The 22,491-nt window shown below is 37.6% G+C and overlaps 1 pseudogene; it reads right to left on the reverse strand.

Moving 5' to 3' along the window:
- Positions 1–5,711: 5,711 nt before the first annotated feature.
- On the reverse strand, positions 5,712–12,005 carry LOC107588049 (T-cell acute lymphocytic leukemia protein 1 homolog; annotated as a pseudogene).
- Positions 12,006–22,491: the final 10,486 nt, after the last annotated feature.

Genomic DNA, 22,491 nt, shown 5'->3' on the forward strand with positions numbered 1-22,491 from the left:
TCAACAATCGCAGGTACAAGCTACTAACAAAGTGTCTCATAAATGAACAGTATTCAATTATGGAATTATTATTATTACTATTAAATTCAACAATCGCAGGTACAAGCTACTAACAAAGTGTCTCATAAATGAACAGTATTCAATTATGGAATTATTATTATTACTATTAAATTCAACAATTGCAAATAGCAGCTAACTTAATTCCTGTGATGTGTGTACTGCTAAGCATCTTTGGACTTTCTCTTTTTGTGTAATTTAAATGGTAAATTGTGCCTTTTTATTGTTTGAGTCACTTATCAAAAGTTGCTAAAGTTGCCAAATTAATTTTAAAAATAGCTAAATATGTTGCTAGGTGCTTTTGGGGGGAAAAAAGTTGCTAGGGTAGTCTGAAAAGTTGCTAAATTTAGCAACAACATTGCTAAATTGGCAACACTGCGCGCTTTGACTGGCGTAGACGCGTTTGTACAGCGCTGCATTATAACCAATCACACACGATTCTGTTGAGCTTATGAATGCAATGGCCAATCAGAGACGTTCAGATGAGTCCGCGATGAAACGCGGTGTTTTGTTCACTTGCTCGCTGACTGAATTATAAACAACAAAGTGCATATGTGCGTAAGAATGTAAGTAAGATATTCATTTCACAGTGTAAACCGCTTCAGTGATTTAAATGGTGAGTTTTTGAGAGTGCCTGAACTCTGGCTAGACTGAAGTGAAAATGTTCTTTGATAATGTAAATGTTATTTGCGCTGTAAAATGAAAATGTTAGTAACTTACAATATTGTTATTAAATTCACATGAAATACAGACATAAAGTCAGTCGTATTAAAAATATTTTATAGCATGACACCCATATCTGGTACTTAAGTAAAAAGTCGTATTTTTATGTGTAGTTAATAGATTACACTTTTGTCTTTGCCCATCACCCATTATAGATCAATCTGGTGCAAAACGCATTTACTTATGTTTGAGAATCGAGATATTTCCTGATATAGTTAACACGTTTGGAAATATTTCGAATAAAAAGGAAAGAAATCAAATAAAACATAAGCCTATATCAGTCATACAGTGCTATTGTGGCTGCTGTGTCACATGACAAGCATGAGCTCAAAAATCAATGTGCACTACTGAAATAAAGACCTGTATCCTGTCTCTACCCAGGAAACAGTTCTCTGAATTTCCATAGAAGAAAAAGACAACACCCAGTGGTCTGTGCAAGTCGAGTCCATCACTTACCCGCCGCATGATATTCAGCTATCGCAAAGGAATAACAGAGATGTGACAGACTGATCTGATTACATCTGATTCAGCTGTTATCCCAGTGATATCTGATATCAGCTATATATATTCATTTCTCTCATAAATACTGTTTTGCTCCCAAGACGACGGTGGAGTTGTTAATCCAGTGGAGGAAGGTTTAAGAAGTGAAGACGCAAGTCTTTAGATTTCAGCGATAAAGGAATTTGTCTGGTTAGCATTGCATGGTTTTAAATTAGGAATAGATCACTGAAGGGCTGCTGGATGCATTAAACCCACCAGTACCACTTGCTGCTGTGGAAGTTACAGTTTAGAGTAAAAACGGTCCATTATCGACGCCCATTCGTGTTTGAGTTCAAGTTCAAACAATCATTCATCAACTTGAAGTTGTTTTAGGTTAGTCAAGCGAACCTTTAAAGGAATAGTTCACACAAAAATTAACGTTCAGTGAAAATTGACTCACCCTCAGCAGTCAGCACATCCAAGATGTGGATGCTTTTGTTCCTTCATCAGATCAGATTTGGAGAAATTTAGCTTTGCATCTCTTGCTCACCAAAGCATCCTCTGTAGTGAATGGGTGCCGTCAGAATGAGAGTCAAAACAGCTGATAAAAACATCACAGTAATCCACACCACTCCAGTCCATTAGTTAACATCTTGTGAAGTGAAAAGCTGTGTGTTTAAGAAACAACTCCATCAAGGCCTGAATTTCAAGGCATAAACCCAACTGTTGCTTGTGGCCAAAATACCAGTTCATAATCTATAATAACGCTTCCTCCAGTGAAAAAGTCCATCCCCTGTTGTCCTCTCACATCAAAATCCACCAACATATTTGTTTAGAACAGTTTGGACCGTTTTTGCTTGTAAACGGCGCTTGAACTGTATATTTCTCTCCTGGTTCAGATGACACTGCTTTTTCACTGGAGGTCAAAATGTCTTATTGGTGGATATGTTTCTTACAAACATGCAGCATTTCAGTTCACAAGACATTAATTGATGGACTGGAGTGGTGTGAATTACTTGTGGAATTCTGTGATGTTTTTATCAGCTGTTTGGACTCTCATTCTGACGGCACCCATTCACTGCAGAGGATCCATTGGTGAGCAAGTGATATAATGCTGAATTTCTCTAAATCTGCTCCGATGAAGAACAGATTGGATGGCCTGACGGTTGGGACTTTTTCAGCAAATGTTATTTTTTGGGGTAAACAAACAGCTTGCCTTGACTAACCTACAACAACTTAAAGTTGAAGAATGCCAAGTTTCTTTGAACTTGAGGGCATTGCTGTCCATCTTTGTCCTCTCTTATTAAACCACAAGAGATGAGTGCACATGAGAGAGCGCTCTTGAAGAGTGACAGAGCAAATGATTAACAGACCAAAACAGAGAAAAAGAGGCGGAGCTGGACAAAGACCACGATCCACCCCTCTGGACTCAAGGGACTCAGTGTCTCACAGCCCAGAGGAAATTAGCACCGCTTTAGAACTAGAAAAGCGCTCTGCCCACTCATTAACACCTTGCATAAAATACCGGCCCACTCCCCAAGGGAGCCACTTCTGCCGATGGTGTGGTAGATAGCCATGAGAGACCTCAGAGGAGACTCTTTCCACTGGCCTGTCCTGCCTCTGAGAACCAGACCTTTGGGAGGTTCACTGGGACGTCCTTGTCCCAGAAGGAGGGGCGTCTTAATTGAATACTCCCCCCTGTCTAGTTATCTCAGGATAATGGTGGTCTTTATCAGTCGGTGAGCATGTCTTTTTGTTGTGATTGGGCTCCTTTGAGATCCATCCTGGTTGAAGCGCCGTATCCTCCGGTTTGGGGCCACTGGTGGGAAAAAGGCGGATAGTGACTACGCTGCAGTTAATTAAAACGGGAAAAGATGCCGTCAAAAATCCCTGATTGAATCCGTACCGTGAATCCGTAGCGAGAGCATTTGACATTTGAGATGAATGAAGAGACTTAATAGAATTAGAGTGTTTTGATGGCATGTTGAATCTCTGGAGGGATACACACGGGCCTGTTTGTCACATGGCTTTAGTATTCATGGGAAGCGGATACCATTGATCTGACTAATCTTCAGTGGATGAATAAAACTCTAATTGAGCAGCACAGAACTTGATATTGAGTACAAAACTGAATTGTTTAGAGTGAGGTTTACTTAATGAGATAAATGAGACATGGTTGTGTTAATAGTTAAATATAATAGTGTGTTTTGATTCAGAGCTGTAATGTAGCTTATTTAAGACTTAATAAAATGACCAGCCCACCGTTTCAAGAGCGAGAGCATTTGACATTTGAGATGAATGAAGAGACTTAATAGAATTAGAGTGTTTTGATGGCATGTTGAATCTCTGGAGGGATACACACGGGCCTGTTTGTCACATGGCTTTAGTATTCATGGGAAGCGGATACCATTGATCTGACTAATCTTCAGTGGATGAATAAAACTCTAATTGAGCAGCACAGAACTTGATATTGAGTACAAAACTGAATTGTTTAGAGTGAGGTTTACTTAATGAGATAAATGAGACATGGTTGTGTTAATAGTTAAATATAATAGTGTGTTTTGATTCAGAGCTGTAATGTAGCTTATTTAAGACTTAATAAAATGACAATTTTGTTATCACTTATTCACTGTTATGTCTTTCCAAACCTCCAAAAAAGGAGTTATTTTCCAGATTGTATTGGCTGCTCTTTTCCATACAGTATTTATATAAACACTGAGCTCTGAAAATGACAAAAATCACCAGGAATTAAAAAAAAAATCTAATTCTCATTTATATTTTATTTATTGTTTATTTATGGTGATGTATTTTTTTAATTTAATGCTTTTTGGTGAACATTGTTCTCGAAGCACCATAAATAAATATTATGGTGATTTTTGATGAAAATCACTAAGGAAATACACTTTATTTATGTTGATTTTTTCCACCAAATATTATTATAAAAATATAATATTATATAGTATTACGCATTTTAATATTTATTTTTATTTATTTCTTTATTTCTTTGCACTTTTTGGTAACAATGTTTTTTCCAATCACCACAAATATTATGCAGATTTTTGGTCAAAAAGCACAAGAAGCATCGATTTAAAAAATGGCATTTATGGTGATTTTTTTACCAAGTAGAATATAATATATTATTTGTATAATAATATATAATTATATAAAATTATATAATGTTATAAATGATAGAATTTATTTATTTATCATTAAATATCACTACAAATAAATACATCTAAGCGTTTTATTTATGGTGATTTTTGTCATTTTTGGAGCTCAGTGTCGTGTATATTCCATGTCTTTTAAAACCACAAAATTTATATTTGCTAAAAACTCATCATCGCTTTTAAATCTCGTTTGCATACATTCAAGTATGGTGCGTCAAGATGGCTTGCACCAGTTTTGATGTGAGTTGCCTCAAACTTACTTCAATGTTATGATCGATCATCACTATCATCAAACCAGGTGAAAAAACATTTGGGTTTGGAACAACATGAATGATAACCAATTTTTCATGTTTATGTGATCTATCAATGTAAAATACTGTAAAAGTTGTATGAAGTACCATTAATATTTCTCTCTCTTAGAGCCAACTATCCATCCTCATACAAACTGTGTTTTGGTGATTTGATTCTCCTCTTGATATAAAAGAGGAGTTACTGTACAGGCATGTAGCTTTATCTCTTTAGCTTGAAATGTCTCTCCTGTCCTCCAGCTGATAGGATGGAGAGTGTTTGGGAAGGTCGTTCATGTATGTGGGTGTGGGTGTGGATCAGTGATTGGTCTGCATGGGAACTGCCCTTGGATCAGTTTTTCACAGTCCCTGTAGGGCCCCTTGGGGCCAGTAGACCGACCAATGACTTTTTCATTGGCTTTGATTCTTATCAGCCCTTCAGAGTCATATTCCCAGGGTTCAGACACCCATGTACGCCCTGCTATGACCCTGACTGTCCTCACACCCTCAGAATCTTAAAATAAGAAAGGCTTTTTCTGAGCAGGGCATATCTATATTTTATAGTATTAAGAGCCTGCAGTATATGTCTTAGATGGTTGAATCTAAATCTTGTTAAAGGTATTTCTTGTTATCACATCCCACTGTATTAATTTTTCATGTCAGGGATTTAACATTTTGTTCCTTACATAAAAACACTGTATTTTCCCGACTCGCATGAGTGATTTGACAGTATTTTCATGTATCTCAGTCCCTTCAATGCATTAATTGTTTTTCTGTTTAATCCGTCTGCTGCGTTTTTTGACACTTCGTAAAACGCTCCACTGGATATTTTTTCCTTCTCCACCTTTACAGTTGTCATGGCAACAGAAAAGATTATAATTCAGACATTTGACAATATGAACCTAATGTCCAGCAGACAAGCACTCTGTTTGCACACTCATACACTCTCTATTATATTCAGCATTTTTCAGAAGAATAGCACACATTTTCAGGTTTGTGTTTTTTATTTTTGTGGGTTTTTATATAAAATGTGTGTGATATAACATTGCATATGTTCATAGATAGATTTTCACCTTACAACAAAGGTCTTTCTACTAAATATCACATTAAAATAACCTTTTTTTTGTTTCTTTGCTCATTTAATACCTAATAAAAGACTTAAAGGTACCAAGACTGGTTACTCAATCCTCTGCTAAAAAGCAGATCAAGTTCATACAAGTCAAATAAAGTGACAGAACGTTACTCGATGAATGCATCATTGCGAGATGGTCGGGTTGGAGGCGTGTTTGAGCCAAAGAAATGAAGGTGAAATGGAGATGTGAATTAATGGTGTACCATGATCACAATGCAAAAGAACAGTCTAAAGGAACAAGGGTCATCTTTACAGACACACAACATTATCCCGGTCTATGTACACGTTCTTGTACCTCCTCCACCATTTTTCTTGTATGTGTGTGGGTTTTGAAACATAATACCGAAAAACCATTTACAAAATGGTGTTTTTTTCCAAATAGCATTTTGTTGCTATTGCCACTGTAATGTTTAAAACAAAGGTCATAACAAATTTATTAAAATTCCCAGTATGTACACATTTGTCTTAAAGACGTTGCACAAAGCCATGGAGTCCGTAATCATGTTTTTGTAATAATCAAGAGCATCATTTTTTATCATTTACTCACCCTCATGTCACTCCAAACCTGTAGGACTTTCTATCTTGTAAAGATATTTTGAAGAACAATGGAAGTCAGCCGTAAAATGGAAGTCAATTGGGTCCAAAAACAAAAACTTTGGACCCCATTGACTTTCATTGTAAGGTTCTTCAAATTTTCTTTTTCTGGGCTCCACCGAAAATAAAAACTCTCATTTGGAATGATATGAGGGTGAGTAAATGATGCCAAAATGGTCTTTTTTCTTTTGGGTGAACTATTCCTTTTCTTGCTTCAAATGCTCTTTTTTTGTTGTTGTAAAAGTCCAGCTGTTTCCAATGACCTCCTTCCCAGTGGTGTACCTGATGAGATGTGGGTACCATTCAATCTGTTTTCTTTTTGTTTCCAGGTGGCGATCAACAATTCCTGCGTAAGCAACCGAGTGTGGACTACAAATCTACCTGACGTTTTCCCCCGTACCAGCGTCTCACCGCGGAGGGCACCTTAGCGTCGAAGTGCGAAGAGAAGAGCTTAACAGAAAGTCATATGTAAGAATATGCTTGCACACAACATGAACATACGCTAGTTGAGGTCCATGAAGCCCTCTCAAACCCGGGGCTCCAGAAATCAGTCCACCAACGCCAAATCAGTCATCGCTGGGCGTTTCCGTCTAGTGGGAGGCTGGAATGGTGCAGTGCCCTTGCTGAAGACCTGGACTCCACCGATGAGTCCTGGTCTTCGGTAAAGCTCTCCGGACTAGCGTCCCCGTCCAGGAGGCTCCCACAGCTGGAGTTCGGGCTCAGCATCTCCTGAAGGAGGTCATCCCGAGCCAGGGTCGCGTCTCGGGTGGCACGGGCAGGGGCTTCGCCGCCCACCACGTCGTCCTGGTCGTTGAGGAGCTTGGCCAGGAAGTTGATGTACTTCATGGCCAGGCGGAGGATCTCGTTCTTGCTGAGCTTCTTGTCGGGAGGGTGGGTGGGGATGAGCTTTCGCAGATCAGCGAAGGCACCGTTCACGTTCTGCTGCCGCCAGCGCTCGCGGGTGTTGGTGAAAATCCGTCTCACGATTTTGGGCTGTGAACCTGCAAAGCAAAGGAAGTATAGTCAGGTTATACTCTTTCGCAGTGGTTTGGGGTGTCACAATCTGCATTTTATTTACTTCAGAGGGTGAGCTCTTGTTCGTAACAAATCAGCGACGCGGTTGAGTGCTTTAACAGTGGTATTCTTGTGAACACACCTAAGGTGTTCACTCACTTCTCACTGATAGATTAGCTCTTTATCTCCCCCTATTTAGCCAAGAATTAATTAACCTTTCTATTATCTATGGCATTTTACATTCAATTATTCAGGGCCATTTCTCATCCTAGACAGCTCTGTTGGAACAGGCCTATCAATGCTTCACTTTGCTTGATGCACCAGTGACTTCATATAATTACACTTAGTTAAATGGATTCCCAACCTCTTGAGTTAAGGAATAATTTAAAGCGTTTTTGAAATGGCGGTTAGGGTAGTGTTACCTTTGATGCTCTTTTATATCATATAAGAACATATTGTGTTGCGCATTTGCCATTTTCGTCTCATTAGAATCCTGCATTTCTGTGTCAGTACACGCAGCCAAACACATTGACTCATATTTGCATTTTTATAGGCAACTAGCAGCTATCTCTCCAGTGCATACACTGAATTTTTTCAGGGGGGGGGGGTCGGTTCCTGTTGGCAAATGTAACCACTTTTCTCTCTCTCTTACATGCCTGATTACTGTCTTAAATCTTCTTTGTTTCACAACATTATTTTGTTCTCAGTTTATCTTAAGAAATGCATTTCTGTGCAATGCAGTATGATTTTTAGGGATGCAAAGATACTGGCATTATGGAAATTGTCACTTTAGTTAACTAATATTTATTTTACTTTTTTTTGAAAATGCAATTGTGACATTCCTTGGCACAAAAAGATGTTAGATTAAAGTGCATGAAAATTTCAAATGATAAATTCATAAATAAGTTGTTAGAAAATGAATGATTAATTGAAAAAGATTTTAAGTGACACAAAGTAATTGTACAGATAATAAGCAGATAAAGACATCATGAATTTATTTTGTTTGTTTTAATTAATCATTTTAATTTTGTATGTTCTCTTCCTTATTATGTATTCTTTTACTAAATCTTCCTTGTTTGGTGCAAGGTGTTGTTTTAGACGGAGAGAATGAGATGATGGATGGGAAATCGTGAGAAGAAAGAGAAAAGCACAGCCAAAGAGTGGCTTACCATACTTAAAAAGATCTAAAATGCTCCTACCATCGCTGATTTCAACCTCATAAGGTGCAGGTCTGCGTTTCACTCGACTGCTGGGATACATCCCATACTGATCCGCTTCTTCAGCAAAACCACTGAGGACAAACACACACGGTGATTTAAGCAATTGGAAATGCGAAAAAATGATCCTAAAAGGTTCCTGTTTATCTGCTTCAAATGTCATTGAACAAAACAGAACAGAATAGAAAAAAAGTGTATATAAAAATAAATTTGAATGCATTATATTTATCTTTGACATATTCCAACATAAAATGCCTTTAAAAATAAGAACGCACTTAAATACATAAATAGAATAGAATAAGCTTAGAAAAATGTGCATATAAAAATACATTTTAATGAATTATACTTATCTTTCACATATTCCAAGATAAAATGTCTTTAAAATGAGAAAGCACTTAAATACTAAAGTGTTAGATTACAATAGAAAAAGCTTAGAATAAATGCATTATATTACATATTCTTAGATAAAATGTCTTTAAAAATCAGAAATTATACAATTAAATATTTAAATTATAGAGTAGAATAGAAAAAAGCTTAGGAAAAAGTGTTTTAAAATAATTATTTTATTAAAGATTTATCTTTAACATGTTACATTGCTGATGGAGAAAACGAAGTGCTTACATTTAATATAGCCTATCGAATAGAATAGAAGTGGGAAAGAGTAAGGAAAAATAGAAATGTCCATATATACATTTTAGTGCATTATATTTAACATTCTTTTATTAGATAAGGAGAAGATGATAAAATAAATAATAAAAAGATGAACCTTTTAATACATTATAGGCTATATGTTTCAGGACCATTTGATATAACTGCAAGTAACTGTATGTTTTGATAGAATTATAGTGTAGTCTACCGTTTATTTCAGGTATCGTAAAATAAATAATATTGTAAGAAAATTTAAAAACGATTTTAAAATCGTATCATGCAAATTCATTAGGCTATGTATTTCGTAAATGCATCTTATTTTGCAACACGTTTAAACGTATGTATTTCTTTTATATTTAACTTTGCATGCTGTGGAAAAGTAGAAGTTACCTGTTAATAGAGGCGAGCGGTGGGGTCATGTTGCTGTAGAGCATCGCTCGTGCCGGGAGAGGGAAAGCGGGCGGACTCAGCTGCACCATTCGAGTGTCGCTCAGCGGGTCTCTGGGAGGCAGCGGCAGTGGAATCGGTGGTCTGCACAGCTCGGTGGTCTGCACCTTATGGCTGATGCCTGCCTTCAGCTCTCTGCCTTTTATATCCGCGCTCCCTCCTCTCCTGGACAGCTCGATCACCGCCACTTCCTTTTTTAGCTCGATGGCGTGGTGAGCCGTTTCCTTGGCAACGCCATTAAGGACGCAGCGCTCCTCGGGGAGCTGATGCTCTCCCGTCTCCGCCGTCGTGCCTTCCTGTTTCCCGCATGCATCTCCCTCCTCGGGCGGGGGAGATCCGCAGCCCTCCGTGCTCGGGCTGAGCGGAAACTGCTCGGATTTCAGTTTTTCCATCATCCTTCAGTCAGAATCCAAAAAAGCGGGTTTCCCAAAAGCTTATGTATATAGTGGTATCCAAAGGAAACTGCAATTCCCAACCAATCCAGCGGCTGTTTAGCTTCTCATCGGAGGTCACCTGTGAAAGAACACACCTTTGATTGAGCGGAATTGAACGCCTGCGTTATTACGCGCATCCTTTCTGTCCTGAGCGCGCGCTTGACTGGAAACACTTGAGAGTGTACAGTAATGCAGCTCTAGGACAGCACGTGTCGTGTGTGTCTCACTCAGCTGCTGGAGCCATGCAAAGGCCGGATCATTTCTAGACGTTTACTCTTCCATGAATACATAGACAAGCAAGTTTGTTTAAATGTAGCCTACAAACTAAAATGAGACGTTTGATGCATTTTTTGATCAAATTTGTTTTACGGTGTGTGCATGTGTTTTTTCCGTTTTTTATTTCTCGTCTCGACCTGACCTTGGTCTGTCATATCATCATTCTGCTCATGGTATCTGGAGAGAAGCGTGTCATACCGGTGTCTTGGTTGGGAAAGAGCTTATCTTCGGCTAACATTGTTCTACATTTTAACAGAATATAATCTGCAGAATTATTACATCACATATTCAATAACACCTTCCCAAATGTGCATATTAAATCATATTCTTACATTTAAAGGACCAACTTTATTATTATTTTAACATGACCCGTCACTATAATCTAAATTAATATCATTTCGTATATTTCAATATAAATTCATATTAGCCCATTTATTTTGGATGTGATGTTACTGTCAATATGGTGGTGGCTTAATTTATTTATATGCGTTGTTAATTGTCTTTTCATTTTTTTTTATCCAGGATTGGAGCTAAAACGAACGTTTTTACGTCAGTAGTTGCATCTATTTTTGCGCATTTTTGTCTGGTTTTAAATATTATAGATACTTAAAATAGCTTTTAGCTTTTTTGTAGTTGACTGATTGTTCATAATGTAATTTCGTCGTTTAAAAAAAAAATGTCTATGAGATTGATGCACGATAATAGGCCTATTCGTTTTATGTTGTTTTCATTCACAGAGAATCCAGTGTCATCTACTTTTAATAAAGTTTGTTTTTGTGTTTAAATATACTACATGATCATGATTAATAGGCTACATCATACCCAATTTAGACACACTTTTACATTTACGTCTTTCGGTTTACTCCATAGCTATTTAATAATGTCTCTTGTATTTATAATATAGGCTTATGCAAGTGCTTATATTTGCTCCGAGTTGCTTTAAAACAACCAGATCTGACGATAATAAATAGTGGCTATTTGCACGGTCTCGAATAGACTAATAATTCGACACGTGAATGTCAATAAACGTGAAAAACAAATTATCCGTGTTTAGGATATATTTATAATAACCCGACCAAAATGTCAATTTTAGTTTTATAAATGAAATATCGATGAGTTTCGTCCATTTATTAATGGAGTTATGGTGGCTGTTATTTTAAGCACTAAACGGGGAAAAAAAAGAAAATAGCATTTTATGTGGAAAACTGAATCGAATTTCGTAACTTTAGATTAAACGATTATGTCTAAAACGCGCATTAATTATAGAATAAATGCCAAATCGATGTTTGCCTTCTGCAGGCTCAAGGGCCTATTTGCTCCAAGACCGAATACAACCAAAATATATATATATAAATCATATCTGACCTTATAATAATCATCTGGCTTCGATAGAAAGCCTAATTATGACCTGCATTACTATCAAATGAGCGCAGAAACACCGATATTCGCCTCTTACCGTCATCGGGCGGTGGATGTTAGTGTGTGCATGGAGCCATTTTGTGGTGGGTCATCCATGTCTGAGGTTTTAGATGCACTGAAGTGCTGTGTGGAACTGGAAGTGAGGTCTATATAATTCCACATCACGTCCAGCGCGCGCCTCTCAGTATGGGGAGCGGAACACGGGCGCAATGTGGCCAGGCGAGATAAGAGCGCAGTGGCGGCCACTACGCGGTCGATAAGCCCCTAAACCCATTATTTATGAAATGATTCATTATTATTTTGCTTTTTATCGAAGGCAAATGCGAAGAGAAAAAAATAGACTTATATTGTGAATGGATATGCATAAAAAAATAACTCAGCCGATCGAGGGGAAAAAACGAATGCGTAATATTGTTGAACTGCTTCAGGGCTTAATCAGAAATTAATTATGCGGCCAAAAGTAACACGTTTTCAGTGATATCAGCTGGGGATGTAGGGTTGAAAAGTACCATTAGCGGCTGTTTGTTTTACACATTTCAGCGTTTTCGGGCGTTCAGATTAAACTGGAAATTATGTAGGCTACATAACCCACACTCACTGAGTAAAACATGTTAGACAGGATATAAAGGTAGACAGACACAAATTGCAAAAGCTAACTGTTGTGAATTCTACTTCATTTCTGGTCAATCCAAGAATGCACAAAACTAATCTCGATATGTTAATGATTTTAATAGGGGACGTTGGATTTAATTCTTCACATGTATTTGGTCTCATTTACCCGTTTTAAGCTTCACAAATTCTTTAGAATAGAACAAATAAATGTAATAATTAAGGATGCACAATATATATTTGTATACACAATATACATCAGCATTGTTAAAATCGAGCAGAATTGGATCATATTGTAAGCAAATGTCTAATATTTGATATTTAGGCTCTTATTTAAATCATTCTTAATTTTTTTTTAAACTTATGTTTACAATGTTTTGATGCATTATTGCACTTAAAATATGCAAAATTCTAATTTGGAGATTTGAACACTTTTTAAAATGTAGGCCTATATGTAAAATGTACAATTTCATATATTTATCTAATATTTTTTATTTTACAGTCTATAGAGATATTTTATACCATTATAATATTTTCTCGCTTTATATAGGCCCTGAGTGTTATTTTTACATACAATGAAAAATATAAGCTGTATAATGTATAATACTGGCTTTAACTTGAGCCAAAATGTCAGTATTGTTGCATCCTTGATATTCGATATACGTTATTTAATATAGAATGAATACATTATTGTGACAGTTTATATAATAATAGACTATAAAAACGTAACTTATCTACTATATCTGTAGCCCAATGTGCACCTATATTCAGAAGCCATCTGAAAAGGAATATGATTCAGTTACCATCATAATTTGTTCACTCCTATGTTTTTCTCTGCAGTTACGTGCAAATGTTTGCGTGTACTAAAGACGTTTCGATGATGATGATGGAGATATAAAGCCCATTAGCTCGTCATCATCGTTGTCAACACATTTCCTCCAACATTAGCACAGATAACCATAATTGTCAGCACTGGAGAGGCGTGTCAGGTATAGAGGAGAATGCAGACAGCTGATAAATAGGCTATATCTTCATGAATGAATGTATGAAATAGACGCAGAATAATATGTGGGAAATCAGCTCCATCATCTGAGAGCCTTTGATCTCGGGCCTTTGTTAGTTCATCGCCACGGATTTTGAGCGATTTGGGAAGGATGCCCTGCGAGACTCGCCAGAATTTGGTGTAAACCTCAAAGGAGCACCTTGCGGAGTGCGATAAGACGGTATCAGTGAGCCAACGACCCCGGGTTCATCCACCAGACAGCGATGAGAGCCACTGGGTGTACTAGTGCTGTTTGGCAGACACTACCACCATGACAGCTTCCTCCCATGACAAGCTTTTCCCCATGTTTGCTCAATCCAATATAAATCTGCTCTAAATTTACTCGCATTATTTCCAGGTGTTAATAATAAACACCGGATGATAATCATCAAAGCTTTTAACAATTAGTCAATACAGTCAGTCTGATTGTAGCTAGCTGATAGGATTCTTTTTTCTTTTTTTTTAGAACAGTTGATTCAGTAGATTTCATATAATCTGTGATCAATAATTTACTGTGCATATATTTGTTTTGTGTCTTGCAGGTACCTAAAATGTCCACTAGATAGAGCTATTAACTAAGCTACTCCTTCATTTGTGCCCCGTCTTCAGTCCGTATAAGGTCGTACAGTTTGTCTTCACTGAAGAGAGGAGCTTTATGGAAAGTTGTTTTCACAAGGAAGACATTCTTTCCACTTAAACCAGGTCACGCCACCCCTCCCCTCCTGACATATTTGCCTTGTGCAACCTACATGTAGGATTATAGACAAAGTAATCCTATGGATCTTCATATTAGACATACATTAAATCTAACTATTAACAGATTTCCATAGAACCCTGCTTGATTTTTGTATGACACAGAAAAACCTAAAGGAATATCAGTTATATAATTTATAGGCGGTTATTTCCAGTATTCTAAACAGTGTTCTTTTGTATCTCCAAAGGTTTTTGTGGCTAAGGGTGGCTGCTGAATCCCTTGTTACAGAGTCAGCAGAATTAGTGGTGTCTGACATGGACTTTGATGTGGCTACTGTAAACTATACTACAGTAACCCACAGCTGGCTCAGTGTAACACAGCGTCATCAAGTGAGAGCAGAGAAGACATGAGGTCATGAATAAACAGAAGTGAATGGGGTAAGTGTGCTGTTTTCTCGTCAGGTCCTACTACAGAGTATTTTTTCAAGGCCTCGACTAACTCTCTCCTTCTCACGGTGGACTCAAATTGACCCTTCACACTTGAGGTAAGTTCTTCTTGAGTTCTTCAAACTTTTAAATGACTAAATGTTCGGAAAGCTACATATCTTCATTTTCACCCGTTTCCCCATAAGCAGGAAAATGATTGTTGTTTAGATGCATGATCGGATGATCTTGTCACGATTCTCAGTGCTCGTCTGATCACGCTGAGGTCACGACCAGCTTCCTGCAGGCCTCCCTGACCCTGACCAGCAGAAACGGGTGAGTTATGGGTGTTTGATTGGAGCGCTGCACGAATCACGTCGTTAAGTTATTATTAAGTCGCTGTATGATAATTAGAATACCCACCTCAAACGAAGTCAAAACTAACAGTTGGGAGATTTTAAAGTTTTCGTTTCCATCTCATAGCAGTGTTTTCAACCAATGTTTAAGTAACGAAATGAGTGAGATTAAGTTAGTCAGAATGCGCTAAATAGTCTGTAACCAGTGTTGGGGAAAGTTACTTTTAAAAGTAATGCATTACTTTAGTAGTTACTTGAAAAAAGTAATCTGATTACGTAACTCGCGTTACTTGTAATGCGTTACCCCCAACACTGTCTGTAACTGTATGGTTATTATAGCTCAAGAAAACGTGTTACTAAACGCATGATGGTCAGTGAAACGTGCAAGGGAAACAAACAGATATTTGGGTTTGCGCGACAAACGTCCAGCCGATTTGGCGTAGAAAATTAGGCTACATCATAACTGAAGATCATTGCGTTAAATTAGCCAGAGTACAGTTGTGGCCTACTTTTGAGAAAGACATAAATGGGAAAAGCATACAGCATTTTCTGTTCAGGAGCCTATTGATGAGATTTAACAGAACAGATCGGATTAAATACCATTTAAATTAGGTACAATTAGTCCCTACTCACAAACCACGATATTTGTTTTATTTAGTCATTCATACGTTTTTATAAAATACCACAACAAAACTCAAAATCACTAGGCTATAATATGACAAAATAATAACTTGTGGTTCAGTAGGCTTAAGTGAGTCTGATAAATTCAGTAAGCGCTCTGACTGAAGTGCTTTTGAATCGCTAAAAAGAAAGGCCGTCTCATAAGAGTCGAATTCATTTAGGAATCGAACTGGTTTATTTGTATGTTTTTGATTCGGTTAAAAAGAACAGTCTCAAATGAGTCATTGGTTGGGTACCACTGGTTGCTCTGTTTGGCTTTGATTCACTGTAAAGAACCGGCTCATAAGAATCATTCGGTCAGGAATCGGACTACCACTAGTCGCGCTGTATGTTTTGACTCACTGAAAAGAACCGGCTCATAAGAGTCATTTGTTCGGGAATCGGACTACAGCTGGTCACGCTGTATGCTTTTTATCCACTAGAAAGAACCTGCTCATACTAATTAAAAAAATATACCAAACGTAGAAGAAATTAGAAGAAGTTGAGGCATTAGAGAAAAAGAGGGGAGCATTTGTAAAAGTGATTATGGGGATTTGGTATTGTGGCAATATCATGAATCCTCACAGTGTGTCTGCGCAAATCTTCTCAATGCAGCATCGCCCTCTAATGGTTAGACACTGTATGACATATTACACTCATTTGTTAGCCTGTTCAGGGGTAGCTCAAGAAAACGGGTACAAAAATAAACAGAGAAAATATCATTGTAAGGGAGAGGTTAAGGAAGTTACAGTAATTTTATATTATATATTTTTTATATAATATTTTCTACAGATCAGACTTCATCTGCTTTATATGTAGTTGTATTATATTTATTTATTTATTTAATAGAATATGGCTTATATTCCTAATATTGCTTAAAGTGTTAGTTCACCCAAAAATGAAAATTCTGTCATTAATTACTCACCCTCATGTCGTTTCAAACCCGTACGACCTTCGTTCATCTTCCGAACACAAATTAAGATATTTTTGATGGAATCTGAGAGCTGTCTGACGCTCCCATAGACAGCAACGCAACTGAAATGTTCCCAAGTCCAGAAACGTAGCAAGGAGATCGGTAAAATAATCCATGTGACATCAGTGGTTCATCCGCAATTATACGAAGCTACGAGAATACTTTTTGTGCACAAAAGAAAACAAAGAATGACTTTATTCAACAATTCGTATCCTCCGCATCACCCTGGTGCCATTTTGGAGAATATCTGCTGGACGTAAACAGCGTATGCGGTTCTGTGTCAGCTGCGTCACACGGATACGCTGTTTCCGTTCAGATCAAATCACAACAACGTATAAACAGATCCGGCATGACGCAGGAACATTTCATTTTTGGGTGAACTAACCCTGTAATGTAGGCTACCCCTAAAATTTTAGCAGTGGTGTATTTATCGCAGTTGTGTACAAAATGCTCTGTATGCTATTCTTGACAATAAAGACTTAATGTTATAATACCATGCAGAAATGAAAACTGTGAGCTTTGAGCTCATTTTGTACAAACTTCCTTTTTTTAGTAATTCAAAACAATGTCCACTAGCCAAAATCTGAAAAAATATAATTTGGGATGATAATCATCAAAGCTTTTAACAATTAGTCAATACAGTCAGTCTGATTGTAGCTAGCTGATAGGATTCTTTTTTTTTTCTTCAGTTTTGGTGTTTTGGTAAAATTGATTTAGTAGATTTCATATAATCTGTGATCAATAATTTACTGTGCATATATTTGTTTTGTGTCTTGCAGGTACCTAAAATGTCCACTAGATAGAGCTATTAACTAAGCTACTCCTTCATTTGTGTCCCGTCTTCAGTCCTTATAAGGTCGTACAATTTGTCTTCACTGAAGAGAGGAGCTTTATGGAAAGTTGTTTTCACAAGGAAGACATTCTTTCCACTTAAACCAGGTCACGCCACCCCTCCCCTCCTGACATATTTGCCTTGTGCAACCTACATGTAGGATTATAGACAAAGTAATCCTATGGATCTTCATATTAGACATACATTAAATCTAACTATTAACAGATTTCCATAGAACCCTGCTTGATTTTGTATGACACAGAAAAACCTAAAGGAATATCAGTTATATAATTTACAGTGGGGAAAAAAAGTATTTAGTCAGCCACCAATTGTGCAAGTTCTCCCACTTAAAAATAGGTTATTTCCAGTATTCTAAACAGTGTTCTTTTGTATCTCCAAAGGTTTTTGTGCCTAAGGGTGGCTGCTGAATCCCTTGTTACAGAGTCAGCAGAATTAGTGGTGTCTGACATGGACTTTGATGTGGCTACTGTAAACTATACTACAGTAACCCACAGCTGGCTCAGTGTAACACAGCGTCATCAAGTGAGAGCAGAGAAGACATGAGGTCATGAATAAACAGAAGTGAATGGGGTAAGTGTGCTGTTTTCTCGTCAGGTCCTACTACAGAGTATTTTTTCAAGGCCTCCCTTGGCAAGAAGTTGAGGGTGTGTTCCTTAAGTTGAGGGTGGAATTGCTTGATTCACAGCTGTAATTTACTCTAATGTATCATTCCTTACAAAAAAGTACTATGATAGAAGCAGTAAAGGTATCAGATAGTAGTACTGAATGATTAACATATTCATACACTATGATATTTAAATCCCTTACAAAAAAGTAATGACTGTACTATGGTAAAATTATGGTAAACCATGTTACTTATATTTATGTACTATGGTATTTACATGATGCAAGAATACCATGCTACTACGATGATGTATGCCCTAAAAACATGTTAGTTAAATCTAATTCAGAAAATACCATGGTATTACCATGGTACCATGTACAAAAACCCATGTTTATCATGTTTACATTATCATGGTAAATGTGCAAAAATGTGTGCATGTGGGTGGGTGGCTAAAAGATTTATGGACATGGTACAAGCATGGCTTTTTGAACATGTACCATGGTAGCACCATGGTATTCTCGGAAATACCATACAAAAACCATGGTACATAAATTTCAGTACCTTCACTAAATATTTAAATACTATCACTGTGCCACCATAGTACACTTTTGTAATGGTATTATAATGCCATGACCATTAAAACCGCAGTATTGCCATGGTACAAGTCCAAAATGTATCATCATGGTTCCATATCCATAAAACCACAGTTTTATTAATGGTAAATGTAAGAAAAAGAAAGTATTATCATGGTAACATAAAAAAAAAAACATAAAAGTAGCATGATTCAGATTTTAAAAAAATATAGTAGTACCATGATACTCATAGGTCAAGTGAAGTACACACAATCGCAGGTTTGGAGTGTAGGAACTTTTCGTTGCATCAGGAGAAATCCTACATCTGTTTATGTTAAAGGGGTCTTATGATGTTGCTAAAAAGAACATTATTTTGTGTATTTGGTGTAATGAAAACAGTATTGCCATGTTACAAGTCCAAAATGTATCATCATGGTTCCATATCCATAAAACCACAGTTTTATTAATGGTAAATGTAAAAAAAAGAAAGTATTATCATGGTAATATAAAAAAAAAAAAACATAAAAGTAGCATGATTCAGATAAAAAAAAATATAGTAGTACCATGATACTCATAGGTCAAGTGAAGTACACACAATCGCAGGTTTGGAGTGTAGGAACTTTTCGTTGCGTCAGGAGAAATCCTACATCTGTTTATGTTAAAGGGGTCATATGATGTTGCTAAAAAGAACATTATTTTGTGTATTTGGTGTAATGAAATGTGTTTATGCGGTTTACGGTTCAAAAATCACATTATTTTCCACATACTGTACATTATTGTTTCTCCTCTATGCCCCGCCTTTCTGAAACGCATCGATTTTTACAAAACTCATCATTCTGAAAAGCGAGGTGTGCTCTGATTGGCCAGCTATCCAGTGCGTTGTGATTGGCCGAATACCTCAAGCGTGTGACGGAAATGTTACGTCCCTTACCATACTGTGATGATTCCCTGTCAGGCCGGAGCTACGAGACATAAACATTAAAACCCATTATAAACGAGGCATTTGTTGCATCCAGTGGGGACATAATTACGGATTATAATGACTTATACTGTCTTTTTATCATTTGCGTTGCATTGCGCCGCGTAAACATAAAACCCTGTCTGCATTTGTGATCGGAGAAATGACAAACAACAAGTGCTACTCTACACTGCTCAAAACTTGCATTTTAATCATCAGTGGCAAATTCTTTAAATATAAAAAACGTACTTACAGTCTGTGAGTCAGAACAGCCGGCAGTGTAGTCTACTCTACCAGGATCAGGAAACAGTCCTCCATAAAATGTGCTGGACACGCCTGAATATTTGGGTTGAACTGTTCTGGAACAGTGTTGTAAATACAACTTAACCACTGATTTATAGTTGTGTCCTCTTTTAGAAGGCCAAACAAAGTAGTTTCACTTTCACAACGAAACACACAGTGTCTCCACATCTTGGCCACGGCGGCAACAGCAAGAATAAAAGTTGCGTAACTTCTTTCTTTGCGTGAACATTTGGGTGGCGTTATGCAAATCTTCCCACATCGTGACGTAGACATGTGGGGGCGTGTTAGAACGAGCCGTTTTAGGTAGCGGAGAAATGACAAACAACAAGTGCTACTCTACACTGCTCAAAACTTGCATTTGAATAGTCAGTGGCAAATTCTTTAAATATGAAAAACCTACTTACAATCTGTGAGTCAGAACAGCTGGTATTGTAGTCTACTCTACCAGGATCAGGAAACAGTCCTCCATAAAATGTGCTGGACACACCTGAATATTTGGGTTGAACTGTTCTGGAACAGTGTTGTAAATACAACTTAACCACTGATTTATAGTTGTGTCCTCTTTTAGAAGGCCAAACAAAGTAGTTTCACTTTCACAACGAAACACACAGTGTCTCCACAACATGGCCACGGCGGCAACAGCGAGAATAAAAGTTGCGTAACTTCTTTCTTTGCGTGAACATTTGGGCGGCGTTATGCAAATCTTCCCACATCGTGACGTAGATATGTGGGGGCCTGTTAGAACGAGCCATTTTAGGTAGGTGTGGTTGACTCTTAACTTTTATACATAATATCTATTTGAGACTTTAGTCATTGCAACTTTTCAGATCTTCTTTATGCACCAAGAGCTTGTAACACTTCAAAGAGAAAGGAAAAATGCATCATGACCCCTTTAAACATGTCATACTGTGCATGCTTCGCATTCCAGGTATTGTGGATCATTATGGATCATAATTGTGTGGTGGGGGTTTAGGTGTAGGAGGAAACTAGCGAGGGATGAGATCATAAGAGAGAGGAGTGTGTGTCGTGGCTACAGATGTGCTCTATCGCTCTCTCTGGCTCTTATCTCTGCAGGTTGAGAGAGTGATTCATCCATCAGCTCGGCGGGCGGCTCGGTCTGCTGTTTCTCAGCTCTATTAATACACAGCCCACGCTAAATTAGATGCCGAGGGGTCGCTGCTGTCCAAGTAGAATTACCTCACAAGCGTGTGCATGTGGGTCTTTCACCTTTCTACTTCAAGCTCTGAATCACCAGCCAGGTTACAGCATTCTTTTTTTATCACTTCACATCCTGGTGCATTTTCTTGGAGCGGACTGGCGTGCTGAATTGAGTCTATTTTAAAACACAAGGTTGACTGGCTCTGCAGGGAATGGAGTTAAAGTTTGGTTCCCCTTAAACAAGCTGTCTACGACATTTCAAACCAATCAGTCCATGCGGAAAAACAAATGCCATCCGAGGACATTCATCTGTGGCTAACTGACGAGAATTTCACAAATTTATGATTTTTTGCCCCTCCTCTGTAGGATTCTGACATCCGTTGAGATGTGTCATTAGCTTGAGTAACATCTCCGATGCACCCGTGTGATGACTCGGTTTTCTCTTGGGATGAATTTATCAACTCGGTCTCTTACTTTTTCCCCTCAGAGAAGAAGAGCAGTCGGTGGGCTAATATCTGGCGTACCTCAGGGCTCACAGCTAACCTTCAGAGTAATTGAAATAATAACGCATGCTGCCTGGAGCACCCGGAGTGATTACACTGTTTGGGTTGCTAATTCCACTTTCCCCCGCACGCAACTATAAACACGGTAATGCATCGGCCCGCCTCAGTACTCTTGTTTGTTGTTGTTCCGCAGCTTGACGGCTGCGCTCTCTTCCACCCCCCAGGGAGCGTGTGGTGTTCTTATCTGCTAAATGTCTCCAAATGACCACAGCAGTAAATGGCTCCTTTCTGGAAAAGGGCTAAATCCTTGCAGAGAAATGTTGCTCACTAAAAACTACTCTAAAAGAAACTACTGAAAAAATGTTAATTGCATCATGGCATGTTTTGCTAACTTTATTAGCAAGATGACACTTTTTTTTTTTTGTCAATCTTAAAAGTTTGTTGCAATTTAACATAGTTACATAAATATGGTTATTTCAACGCTATCTGAAGTGCTAGCTTCTAGTTAGCTAGCCAGTAATGCTAGTTTGTGAATTAAATCTAGTTACTCCAGAATATCACTCTAATATTACATCAGGTTTTGCTAACTTTTATAGCAAGACCGCTTGATGATTTCTTTTGTCTGCCTTAGAAAAGTTTGTTCAGTTTGTTTAAAAGTTTGCATTCAGCATAACTAGTTACATAAATCTAGTTTATTCAACCCTATTTGAAGAGCTCGAGTTAAAATGAGTATCTATCCATAAATACCAATCAAGTTAGTTCAATAGTTCAATACATTTAATATTCACATTCAATTCAATATTCAATTCACATTCAACATCCATAAATATCAATCAAGTTAGTTCAATACATCACTAGTTCTTGGCGCTGATTGTTTATTTCAAGTAGT

Source organism: Sinocyclocheilus grahami, unplaced genomic scaffold, assembly GCF_001515645.1.
Source record: "Sinocyclocheilus grahami isolate Dianchi unplaced genomic scaffold, SAMN03320097.WGS_v1.1 scaffold98.1, whole genome shotgun sequence".
Lineage (NCBI taxonomy): Eukaryota > Metazoa > Chordata > Actinopteri > Cypriniformes > Cyprinidae > Sinocyclocheilus > Sinocyclocheilus grahami.